Genomic DNA, 12,636 nt, shown 5'->3' with positions numbered 1-12,636 from the left:
TGTATCATACTTAATGAAGAAATGTTGAACAGCTTCCTAAAATCAGGAAAAAGGCAAGGAATTAAAAGCTAATGTGCATTTCCATGAGCTTTTTGCAGTCCCTTCTGTGCTCTTGGCACTTCCACATATCATTGTTCTGGATGTGCTAACCAGTGCAATATGGTAAGAAAAATAAGTAAAATTCATAATTGGAAAGAAGGAAGTAAAACTGCCCTTGTTGGGGTGGGCATGCAGTGCAGTGGTTAATTCACGGCGTGAGCTGCCCACTTCACATACTGGAGTGGCTTCTCTGATTCCTGGGTCCTACACTGCCGATCCAGCTTCCTGCTAATGTGCATCTGGGGAGGCAGCGGATGATAGCTCAAGTACTCAGCTCCCTGCCACTCAAGTGGGAAACCTGCCTGAGCCACCCTGGCTGTTGCAGGCCTTCGGGGAGTGAGCCATAGGATGCTAGATCTTGGTCTCAATCTCTCTCTCTCTCTCTCTTTCTCTCTCTCTCTCTCTTTCTGCCTTTCTAATAAAAGGAAAATAAATTTTTTTTTTTTGACAGGCAGAGTGGACAGTGAGAGAGAGAGACAGAGAGAAAGGTCTTCCTTTGCCGTTGGTTCACCCTCCAATGGCCGCCACAACCAGCACGCTGCGGCCGGCGCACCGTGCTGATCCAAAGTCAGGAGCTAGGTGCTTCTCCTGGTCTCCTGTGGGGTGCAGGGCCCAAGCACTTGGGCCATCCTCCACTGCACTCGCGGGCCACAGCAGAGAGCTGGCCTGGAAGAGGGGCAACCGGGACAGAATCTGGCGCCCTGACCAGGACTAGAACCCGGTGTGCCGGCGCCACCAGGCGGAGGATTAGCCTATTGAGCCACGGCGCCAGCCAGGAAAATAAATTTTAAAAAAACTAAAACTGTCCTTGTTTGTAAAAAATAAATATATTTATATAATTCGGAAATCTAATGAAATGTACAAAATGACTATTAGAACAAATTGTGAACTTAGGAAAAGTGAGTACAAGATATAAGGTTAATATTAAAAACAGTTTCTTGAGGGCCAGTGCTGTGGCTCAGTGGGTTAAACACTGTTCAGCAGTGCTGGCATGACATATGGGCGCCGGTTTGAGTCCCAACTGCTCTACTTCCGATTCAGCTCTCTGCTATGGCCTGGGAAAGCAGTAGAAGTCTTTGGACCCCTGCACTGGCATGGGAGACCCAGAAGAAGCTCCTGGCTCCTGGCTTCGGATCAGCGTAGCTCTGGCGATTGCGGTCATTTGGGGAGTGAACCTGTGGATGGAAGGCCTCTCTCTCCATCTCTACCTCTATAACTCTTTCAAATAAATAAAATAAATATTTTTTAAAAAACCAATTTATTGGAACAGACATTTGTCTGTGTGGTTAAAATGTTACTTGGGACACCTGTAAGCCATGGTAGAGTGCCTAGGTTTAAGTCCTAACTCTATCATGATTCCAGCTTTCTGCTGATGTTCACACTGGGAGATAACGGGTGATGACTCAACTATTTGGATCCCTGCCACCCACATGGGAGACCTGGATTAAGTTCTGGCTCTTGTTTGTGGCCTGGTTCAGCCCTGGCAGTTGTGGGCATTTGGGGAATGAACCAGCAGATGGAAGTTCTCTCTATGTGACTCTCCCTCTCTCTATATAACTCTGCCTTTCAAATAAATAAATAAATAAAAAAGTCTATTTTTAAAGAGTTGTTTGAGAGCCAGTGCTGTGGTGTAGTAGGTAGGCTAAGCATCTGCCTGTGGTGCCTCATCCCGTAAAAGCACAGGTTCGAGTCCCGGTTGCTACTTCCAATCCAGCTCGCTGTTGATGGCCTGAGAAAGCAGTAGAAGATGGCCCAAGTGCTTGGGCCCCTGCACCCACATGGGAGACCTGGAAGCAGCTCCTGGCTCCTGGCTTCAGATTGGCCCAGCTCTGGCTGTTGAGGCCATTTAGCGACTGAACCAGCAGATGAAGAGCTCTCACTCTCTCTCTCTCTCTCTCTCTCTCTCTCTCTGTACCTCTTCCTTTCAGTAAATAAATAAATGTTTTTATTAATTCTGTAGAAAATGTGAATAAGTGCATAAAAAATATTTTTAAAGAGAGTTGTTTGAAACAGAGAACTTTTTTTTGTCTTACTTATGGCTGTGCCAGGCCCAGGGTAGTGCTCAATACAACTTTACTGAATTTCGGTGTATTTAGAGGGATTTTATAAAATTAAGTATAGCGAAATGGCAAGGGTTGTTAGTGATAGAAGAGCTTTACAGATTATCTAGTTGAATCTTAAAATTAACAAATTGATAATACATACACAAGACTCAAAAATATTAAAGAGGTAATCGTTGAAAAAAATCTCACTCCCTATCTGTCTCCATCTACTACATCTCTCTTCCAGTCCTCTGTGTATAGTCTCTTTCATTAGATTCTTATATATCATTATAGGATTTCCTTATGCAGGCACAAGTGTGTGTTTTTATTTATTCTCTTCCTTACATAGAACGTGGCATACTTATATCCTACTCTACATCTTTGTTTTCTTTTCTTAACAATGTATCCTGACAATCTTTTCACACCACTCTATAATTCCCTCTTTCTTTTTCATTGTATCACAGATGCCTAGCAGTCTGTTATATGACTGTATCATAGTTTCTTTAGTCAACCATTTGGGTGGTTTCCAATCTCATTATTTTAAGTAGAGCTGCAGGTAAATAACCTATGTGCAATTATTTCCTATGTATGCTGGTATAGTTGTAGGACTAATTCCAAGTAGTAAGGTTGCCAGGTCAAAGGGTAAATCCATTTGCAATTTTGATGACAAGTTTCTTCCTTAGCAGTCCCTTCATTTTACACATGGGGAAACTGAGACAATGGGAGTTAAGCCAGCCATTAGGATTGGCAAAGCAAGGACATGCTTTCTGGAGGCCTTGTCAGACCAAGTAGGGATTGGGTGCCTTTCCTCCATGTCCACATACTAGTCTACTCTCCCTGACAGAGCTTTTATCACATGTTTTATGCTTTTGGTTTACTTAGCTACCTTCCTGCTGGACTGTAAATTCTCCAAGTAAGGGTGGAGACGGTGTCTGCATGCTCATCGTTATCACTTGATACCTAGCTTAGGGCTTAGAACGGAGTTAGTGCTTATTCAATATTTGTTAAACGAATGAGCTGAGGCAAATTAGGTCTTTTGATTCATAGTGCCTATTATATTCCATTTCATATCTTCACACTCAGTATAAAAAGTCACATCAGCCATACAAATAAATGCAGACCTGTACTTAGAACTGTTCATGTGGTCATTTTCCTGGTTCACTTCAGTGTCTTCTGTCTCTAAAGTTTTCTGTGCTGGAACTGCAAAATGTTTTCAGGAAATGCCAGAACTGGGCACCCTGCCCCCTACTTCAAAGCCACAGCTATTATGCCAGATGGCCAGTTCAAAAATACCAGCCTATCTGACTACAAAGGAAAATACATTGTGTTCTTCTTTTATACTCTTGACTTCCCTTTCGTGTGCTCCACAGAGATCATTGCTTTCAGTGGTAGGGCAGAAGAATTTAAGAAACTCAGCTGCCAGTGATTGGTGCTTCTGTCGACTCTCACTTCTGTCACCTGAATGGTTCAACACACCCAAAGACAAGGAGGACTGGGACACGTGAACATTCCCTTGGTAGCAGGCCCCAAGTGCTGTGCTTGCTGCTTGGGGATTATGGGAGGTCTTAAAGACTGAAGAGGGCATCTCATTCATGGGCCTGAATGGGTGATAAGGGTATCCTTTGACAGATCACTGTAAACAACTTCCCTGTTGGCTCCTGTGTGGCTGAGACTCAGACCAGTTCAGGCCTTCCAGCTTACTGACAAACCTGGGGATGTGTGCCCAGCTGGCTGAAAGCCTTGCAGTGGTACCATCAAGCCTGATGTCCAAAAACAGCAAAGACTATTTCTCTAAGCAAAAGTGAGCAAGTGAGTCTTGGGCCATTTAAGTGATGGGCTGCACTATGCGATCAGAAGAAAAAAAATCCTTCTTTCTACTTATTTTTCATGCTTAAAATATAAGACTTTGGATTCAGCCAAAAAGTGGTGTGCTATAGGAAAAGTCTTTCCTTCTGGGGTTGGAGAGTCCAGCCTTTTTCCCTTTGTTAGGGGTGACCTGAGCTGTGGTGGGGGGCAGGCCATCTGATAATCTTTATGATATATACCAGTAGTGAGGCATGAGCCCATTGACCTTTGTAATTTTTGTTAAACTTGAACTGAGACCTTGATGATTCTTCATTTTAGAAAGTTGTTAGCCTTTGGTTTTACGAGGAATTTATGCTTTGCTTTCCTTCTTGAGGACAAAATGAAGAGTAAGAGGTGCCTTAGAATCAAATAGTAGCATTAAGGTGAAATACAGGGATTGGAATTGAACCAAGGTGTTACATTTTGTTTGACTACATCTGGAGAAGAACAAGTCCTGTAATAGTGTTGGCTAGAATACCACAACTTATGCAATAGGTTGTGTTGCAGGGTAAGGTCTTAATGAGATTACCTGAACAGCTACATTTCCATTAACTATGGGGAGGGCTGCATGGGAACCAGAAGCTTGGTCTCTTCTAATAAATAAATACCTGCTCTGCTGAAATATAGATAGGTAGGTAGGTAGGTAGGTAGAAAGGAAGAAGCAAAGGAAGGAAGAAAACTGTTATTGTGGGGAAAAAAAATCAAGGTATTGGTTTCCTCTGTCTAAAATATCATATCATGCAGTGCTTCTTTAGTGGAAGTGGTGTTTCCAGAAAAAAGGAGTGACAATTATGACACCTGTCCCTGAAACTTTCGGGTATATAATCCCATGTGCTGCATTCCAAGGGCTGTGTCGGTTACAAAAGGACTAACATTGGAGAATGATCAGCTTAATGAACCATGTAAATTTCTACCAAGTACCTTTCAAGAACCAAGGCTGTTTATGTGGGAAAACAGGAGACATTTTTCTTTCTTTAAGATTTTATTTATTTATTTGAGGAGGTAGAGTTACAGACAGAGAGAGGGAGAGACAGAGAGAGAGGTTGTCCATCCACTGATTCACTCCCCAAATGGCTGCAACTGCTGGAGCTGGGGTGATAGGAAGCCAGGAGTCAGGAGCTTCTTTTTTTTTAATTTTTTTTTTGACAGGCAGAGTGGACAGTGAGAGAGAGAGAGAAAGGTCTTCCTTTGCCGTTGGTTCACCCTCCAATGGCCGCCGCGGCCGGCGCGCTGCGGCCGGTGCACCGTGCTGATCTGATGCCAGGAGCCAGGAGCCAGGTGCTTTTCCTGGTCTCCCATGGGGTGCAGGGCCCAAGCACCTGGGCCATCCTCCACTAGGCGGAGGATTAGCCTAGTGAGCCGCGGCGCCGGCCAGGAGTCAGGAGCTTCTTCTGGATCTCCCATGTGGGTGCAGGGGACCAAGCACTTGGGCCATCTTCTGCTGCTATCCTAGGCCATGGCAGAGAGCTAGTTCAGAAGAGGAGCAGCCAGGACATGAGCCAGTGCCCACATGGGATGCCAGTGCCACAGGAGGAGGTTTAGCCTGCTATGCCGCAGCACTGACCCTGAAAAGAGGCAATTCATACAGAACAGAGGATTATTCTCTGTCATTCCAGAAGGGGAGACATGAAGTATTACACTTAAAGATAATGCAGATTTTATTTCAATGTAGTTGAGTCCAAAAGTACATGCACTGCCCGTGAGATGTCATAAGTGATTTGGCCTTTTGGGTTCCCTTCATGAGAACTGAAGGATGAGAATCAGCCAAGCTAATTGAAGGTCTGTTACCCTTCTGAAAGACAGAACTCCTTTCCAAGAAATACCACTAGACTAATGATGGTACTAATTTCCATGGATCCCATTCCAGGGAGTTGGACTGTCAAGAAAATGTTTGTGAGGAAATGCAAAAGATGTTGGAAATATAATTCACTGCTCTGAGTGAGTAATTCAGCATCCTAGCAAGTGACCTGAGGTTCAGACCTGAACTTGAGCTTCAGTAGGGAGCTAGCGTGAGAAGTAGCCACACACTTGGCCACAAATGCTGCAGGCCTACGGGCTGCATAGGACAAGAATAGTCTCATGCTTGTGAAGAAAGTTGAAGGGCTAAACGTAGAGTGAATACTGGATGCTAATAGGAACAATGATGATTAAAATATAATGTGACATATTGAGCATTTACTATGTGGTAGGTACTTAACGCTCCCAATAGTCCAAAGAAATAGATATTAGTATCCTCGTTTTAGAAATGAGAAATCGGAGGCTCAGTGGACTTAAACCACTTCTTAGAGTCGTACATTAAGCTATGAAGTTTGCATTCAGACCTAGACTGAATTCAAACCAGTCTGTCCTCTTAATTTCTGCACCCATCGCCTTTCCCTACACTGGTCACAGAGGTCAGGCCAGGCTTCTATTGGCTCATGGGCCAGACAGGTTTGAACCTATTAGCAGATGTCACATCTGAGTGAGCAAGGAGAGCTGGGGTCTAGCAGGAAAGTAGTCAGGCAGGGTAGGGATTGACCCTCAGAAGTGCTTTTGTTTTAAAAATTGAACTGTGGGGGCTGGTTCTGTGGCATAGCGGGTAAAGCCGCCGCCTGCAGAGTCGGCATCCCATATGGGCGCTGGTTTGAATCTCAGCTGCTCCATTTCCAATCCAGCTCTCTACTATGGCCTGGGAAAGCAGTAAAAATTGGCCAAAGTCCTTGGGCCCCTGTACCTGCATGGGAGACCTGGAAGAAGCTTCTGGCTCCTGGCTCCTGGCTCCTGGCTTTGGATTGGCACAGCTCCAGCCATTGCGGCCAATTGGGGAGTGAACCAGTGGATGGAAGACCTCTCTCTGCCTCTTTTGCTCTCTGTGTAACTCTGACTTTCAAATAAATAAGTAAATCTTAAAAAAAAAAAATGAACTGTGGATGAGTTGTGCAAAGCTTGGAATTCTATTGATTTATATATAGATACTCATTCAGAAATGGAATTTAACAAGAATTTATCATTGATTTGAAAAAAATTAAACTATAGCAGAAACAGTAAAGGATATCTTTCTTTCCCTGATAGGGTGGGATTGAAGGAAGATATGGAAAACATGTTCAGTATTCTAGGCCTTGGGGTATAGAGGTTGAAGCAAATAATACTGAATCCATTTTCTTCTAATATCACTAAACTACCTCCCCAGTTTTCTTCCTAACCATCTCCATATATCTGTGGTTTCTGTAGTTGACATTTTACATATAGTTATAGGACATCCCATTGTGTTAATATCTTGTAGTTCTGTCATCCGTTCCCACACCATCAGATATTTACATTCTCCTTCCTTTTCTCTCAATTTTCCTCTCCCGCCCTCCTTCCCTTCAACCCCTCCTTTTCTTCCCTCCCTCCCTCCCTTCCATCCTTCCTCACTTCTCTTATTTCTAGTACTGCTGCAGTGAACGTCTTGAACTGATTTCTATTATTTTTCTTCAGATTATTTCCTTGCAATAATTCTCCATAGTAGAATTATTGGGTTAAAGGATAAGGACATGGGCCAGTGCTGTGGGACAACAGGTTAACGCCCTAGCCTGAAGTGCCGGCATCACATATGGATCCCATATGGGCGCCGGATCGAGGCCTGTCTGCTCTATTTCTGATCTAGCTCTCTGCTATGGCCTGGAAAAGCAGTAGAAGGTGGCCCAAGTCCTAGAGCCCCTGCACCCGCATGGGATACCCAGAGGAGGCTCCTGGCTCCTGGCTTTGGATTGGCGCAGCTCCGGCCATTGTGGCCAATTGGGGAGTGAACCATCGGATGGAAGACCTCTCTCTTTCTCTCTCTGCCTCTCCTCTCTTCTGTGTAGCTCTGACTTTCAAGTAAATAAGTCTTTAAAAAAGAAAAAAAGGATAAGGACAGCTTGTTACATATTTCCAGGTTGCATTCAAGAAAAATTAGACTAATTTATAATATTCCAAACAATGTGAGAATGCATATCTGTGCTTAATCACAGCTCTTTTCTGTGGGATGGCTCAGGCCAAACACCCTGCCTTGGAAAATTGATCAGTCCACTGGGTAGGCTGGTCAACCCAGAAAGGCAACAGAACCAGAAATTGAACCAGAAAGAGGTTCAAACTAGCAGAAAGAGAGCCTGGCTATAGTAATTTGGCAGAGGGCGTAGATAAGAGCCATGTGGAGAGGAACCGCAATGCATGGCAGCAAAAAGCATGGCTACAGGAAAATAAACCTGAGATTCATTTATTTGAATTAAAGCTGCCACCTGTGATGCTGGCCTCCCATATGAGTGCTGGTTCAAGCCCTAACTGCTCCATTTATGATCCAGCTCCCTCATAGTAGCTTGGGAGAAGCAGCAGAGGATGGCCAAAGTGCCTGGGCCCTTGCCACCAACATGAGAGACCGAGGGGAAGCTCCTGGCTCCTGGATTCAGCCTGGCTCAATCCTGGCCATTGTGGCCACTTGAGGATTGACCCAGTGGATGGAAAATTCTCTCTCTCTCTCTCTGTCTCTCCCCCTCTCTCTATAACTCTGACTTTCAAATAAGTAAATAATTCTTTAAAAAAAAAAAAAAGTGAGTTCTTGACCATGAGTTGCAGACAAGACCAAGGAAATATAACCAATACCAAAATCTGGGGCTACCTGGAAGATAGATAGGGATGTGGAGCTACAGAGTACAGCTTTGTGTACTCTAGCCCTAGACTCATTGAGTTTCTGTCATTCTTATTTATTTTTTGCTGAGCTGATAGTTCTAGATGATACTTTAAAATTATCTTTCATTGTCTTGTCAAATTGCACATTATTCCAGGTTCATCTCCATGGGCCTTTTTTTCATTAAATCTGGTTATTGACTCCTTTTAATTGAATGCATGGATAATAACCATATACCCTTTACATTAATCATGTTTAGCTCTTCTGTATGCTTTGTACTTTTGATATATTTTATATATTAGGGGTATAGAAATTTCCTTTTTTTATAGGACTTGAAATGGTCTGGCCATATTCTAATTTTTGTAGCAGTTAAAAAATTCTCTCTTCCAGAGGTAGAGTAAATATTCTATTCTGTTTTCTTCTACATATGCTTTTGTTCTTCAGGCTGCATGTCTGGGATGCCTGAAGGTCTAACTTAGTTCTTTGCCTTACTGTTCACTCACCAGTTGCTCATTATCACTCTTTCCCTCTGTAATAGGATTGCTTCTGGCTTGTCATGTTTTACCCTTTATAGTTATTTCAGAATTCTATTTTCAGTTTTCTCTGTTTCAACTAACATGATATAGTTTTTAAAAATAATTTTTCTTCTGTAACATTTTAAAACTTGATTGAAAACATCGTAACTTCAATGTTTTTCTTTTGGTATTTTTGCCTACTTCCCCAGCACATATTTTAATATCAATATCAAGTTCTGTAAAATCAGTATTTTATTAAATCTACATAATAATTTAGGGAATGTTGTCATCTTTACTATATTTAGTTTTCCCAGCATGGAGCAAATTATATTTCTCCATTTATCCATCCTTCTTTAATTCTGCTGTCAGACTTTATGTCATCTTTGAATAAGCCTCTAATTGTCTGATTTAAATTAATACCCACTTATTGAATTTTTTTGTCAGCATTAAGCCTCTGCCACTACATTTGCTTGCTCTGCCCATACTAGGTAGGCGTGTGGTAATTTAAAATGGATTTTTATCCTGCAACTTTGCTGAAGTCATGTTAAAGTTATTTACTTTAAGTTATCTTATTGAATTCTGTAATCTATAACTTGATAGTATAGAGCTATGTCATATATAAAATTATTTTTCTTATACTTTTTAGTAATTTTCCTCTCTAATTCCTAATTGCCTGATCAGTTGCCCAACTATGCTTCCCTAAGAACTAAGAAATAAAGGAATCAGATTACCCTGTGAAAGTTGTAGCAAGCACATAAGTGAATTAAATTATAAACATAATACTTGCTTTGGGAGATGAAATTGTTCCCAGGTGACCAATATTGGACCTGTTTGAATGTGTTTATGTATCTGAAGAAAGAATCTATCAAGCCAAAACTAGGGAAAGGCTAGGAATAGAGAATGCTGGGACATCAAAAATTGGTAGTAAGTATTCCAGCATTGTCCAAAATAAAGGATAGCTTTGCCAGTGAGCTTTGAATAATCTGAAAAGGAAGACTGATGAAGACTTTAAGGCTGTTGGTATTCACATCGAGCCCACTGACATGCTTTTCCCTGGGATGGGTGTTTTAGGCTCCGTTAAAATGCAGTCTCTGTCACTTCCCTTGTTCTGTTTCTTGCTCACTCAACCTCATGTTAAGTCTTTGATTGTGACTGTGGTTTATCCTTACAAAGTAATAGACTGACATTATGGGGAATGAAGGCAATAACCATGTGAACTTAGAGGATTTCAGTCCCTGCTTAATTTTCTGTGGTAAAATTATGGATCTGCATCCTGGTGTACACTGTCAGCCAGCCTCGAGCCATGGCTCTGCAGTTGGTGTGAATTGAGTTTCTGGACCCAGAAGGTCTGGGCCACTCTAAATCCACAAGGAATATAAGCTGCACTACCCTGAGGCCTTTTAGGGAGAGCCTGACAACCTGCTGGCAATGTATTTTCATTGCCAAAGGACTTGAATTAAGTATGCTAGTTCTCTATGAGCACTTACTGCATTAATGGTGTGGTTCCTATACTTTCCCTCTTCGTGTGAAGAATTATTACTCATATTCTCTTCTTTGTGTCCAGTCATGCAGTGTGAGAATATAAACTCTGCTTGTTTGTAGTGGCAAATTATTTTACCACGATCTTCTATCCTATTTATTAATATTTGTAAAACACATTGTATCTTGCCTGTTTTTGGAAAATAAAACCATATTTACATTATAAAGTAGATTGAAAAGCATGACATTCTTACCTGCATTTGAAAAATTTAGAAATATTCTCCAAAAAATTAATTGAATATAGACATTTGAAAGCACAGTACAGTAATTCCTAATATTATTTCTTTCTGTTGCAAGTCATCCATTCCAGCTTACTGTTTCTGATCTCTCTTTTATCCTCTTGTAATTTTGAATCTTAACCCATTTCCTAATAATTACTCAGTTTCTAACATACAACCCAGATTTTTATAATACCATGATTTTCTAGAATAAAACCTGTTCTCTAATTTATAGTCCTGATTTAATTTGAATTTTCTGTCTTGCATTCATATATGCTGTAATTTTTTATCTTTTTCTGCTCTTTTCTTTTTTTACGCTTTAAAATTTAACTTGATATTAATTCATTGCTCTTTTTCTTGATTTTTTGGATAGATTCTTAATGTTTTTCTTTTTTTTTTTTTTAGTAATAAAGGCAGTTGGAAACTTTTATCTAAGAGTTCTGCTTTTCCTTAAGATAGTTACCCAATTTTTAGAAGTTGCTTGGTTGATGTTAAGAATGGTCTTCAAAGAGTTTATGGGAATATCAACATTATGAAAAAATTATGCATTAATTTTAAATGTTTTATACCAAAATAAAAACTTACCTCTTAATTCCATTTTCTACAAACTTGTTGAAGTATCCTCTTACTCTGCATGGCTGTGGGTGTCTGTTTCTACATTGTGAGTGGATCCTTTTGAGTATTGCCTTCTACAGTTGAATAAGTGATTTTACGACATGTCAGTATTTGACTAATAACAGGAGACATAAACAAGAGACAGTGGTGAGCAGACCATGTCTAGAAGAAAGAAGCTGTTCCCTATAGAGAGATGAGCGGTGGGAAGTTAGGTGCTAAGTGAACGGGCAGGTGAGGGTTGTTCCATGAGGTGTGACACTGAATTCAGTCAAGAGGATGGGGGCCGCAGTGTGACATAGCCGGGAAAACTGCTGCCTGTGGCGCCAGCATCCCACATGGGTGCCAGTTCATGTCCTGGCTGCTCCACTTCCAATCCAGTTCGCTTCTAATGGCCTGGGGAAGCAGCAGAGGATGGACCAAATGCTTGGGTCCCTGCACCCACGTGGGAAACCCAGAAGAAGCACCTGGCTTCATCCCGACCCATCCGTTTTAGCCATCTGGGGAGTGAATCAGTAGATGGAAGATTTCTCCCTCTCTCCCTATAACTGTGCCTTTCAAGAGGATGTGTGTAGGCCTGGCCAGGAGGGTGCGGGTTCTAAGGAGACAGCACTTGTGGTGCTACTCATTCATCGTGCTCTTAAGGGGCAAAACAAGAACCTGATTCTGCACAGACAGGCCAGGATTTACCAACAGAACTTACGCATACAGGAGGTAACAGACAGGGATGATTTCCAGGGAAATGGGTCAGGCTCAGTGTCTGCAGATAGCAGGGAACAGGTGGGTCAGACAGTCCAAGATGACAGTGGCCATAGTGCTGGCTACTCTTACTGATGCAACAGCTGTGTAACACTTCCCATTTTACAGTTGAGGAAATGGGCTTATCTCGGTTTTAAATAACTTATGCAGCCAAGTTGACATAGCAAGTAAGCAACGGAACCCTGTTCGTCACTACTCTGTCTACCAAAGTCTACAGTCTTTTTGCTGTAATACTTTGCCTGGAATCTCACATGCATGGACACAATCATGTATGATTGAGACAAGTGGCACACTAGGGTTATGGCTGCTGAGCCTGGGACACAGATTGACTTTTGTTTAGGTCTGTTTTTTTCCATGCTTAGTGTGTGTTAACAAGAACAGGC

At 41.9% G+C, this 12,636-nt stretch overlaps 1 protein-coding gene and 1 pseudogene across 3 annotated transcripts in view; both read left to right on the top strand.

Moving 5' to 3' along the window:
* BABAM2 (BRISC and BRCA1 A complex member 2) overlaps positions 1-12,636 on the top strand; it is a 502,023-nt gene that overhangs the window by 240,425 nt on the left and 248,962 nt on the right. The gene's annotated exons all lie outside the window — the stretch shown is intronic.
* LOC138848647 (peroxiredoxin-1 pseudogene) lies at positions 3,219-4,091 on the top strand (annotated as a pseudogene).

Source organism: Oryctolagus cuniculus, chromosome 2 (genome assembly GCF_964237555.1).
Source record: "Oryctolagus cuniculus chromosome 2, mOryCun1.1, whole genome shotgun sequence".
Taxonomy (NCBI): Eukaryota; Metazoa; Chordata; class Mammalia; order Lagomorpha; family Leporidae; genus Oryctolagus; species Oryctolagus cuniculus.
This window is presented reverse-complemented; position numbering and strand designations above follow the sequence as displayed.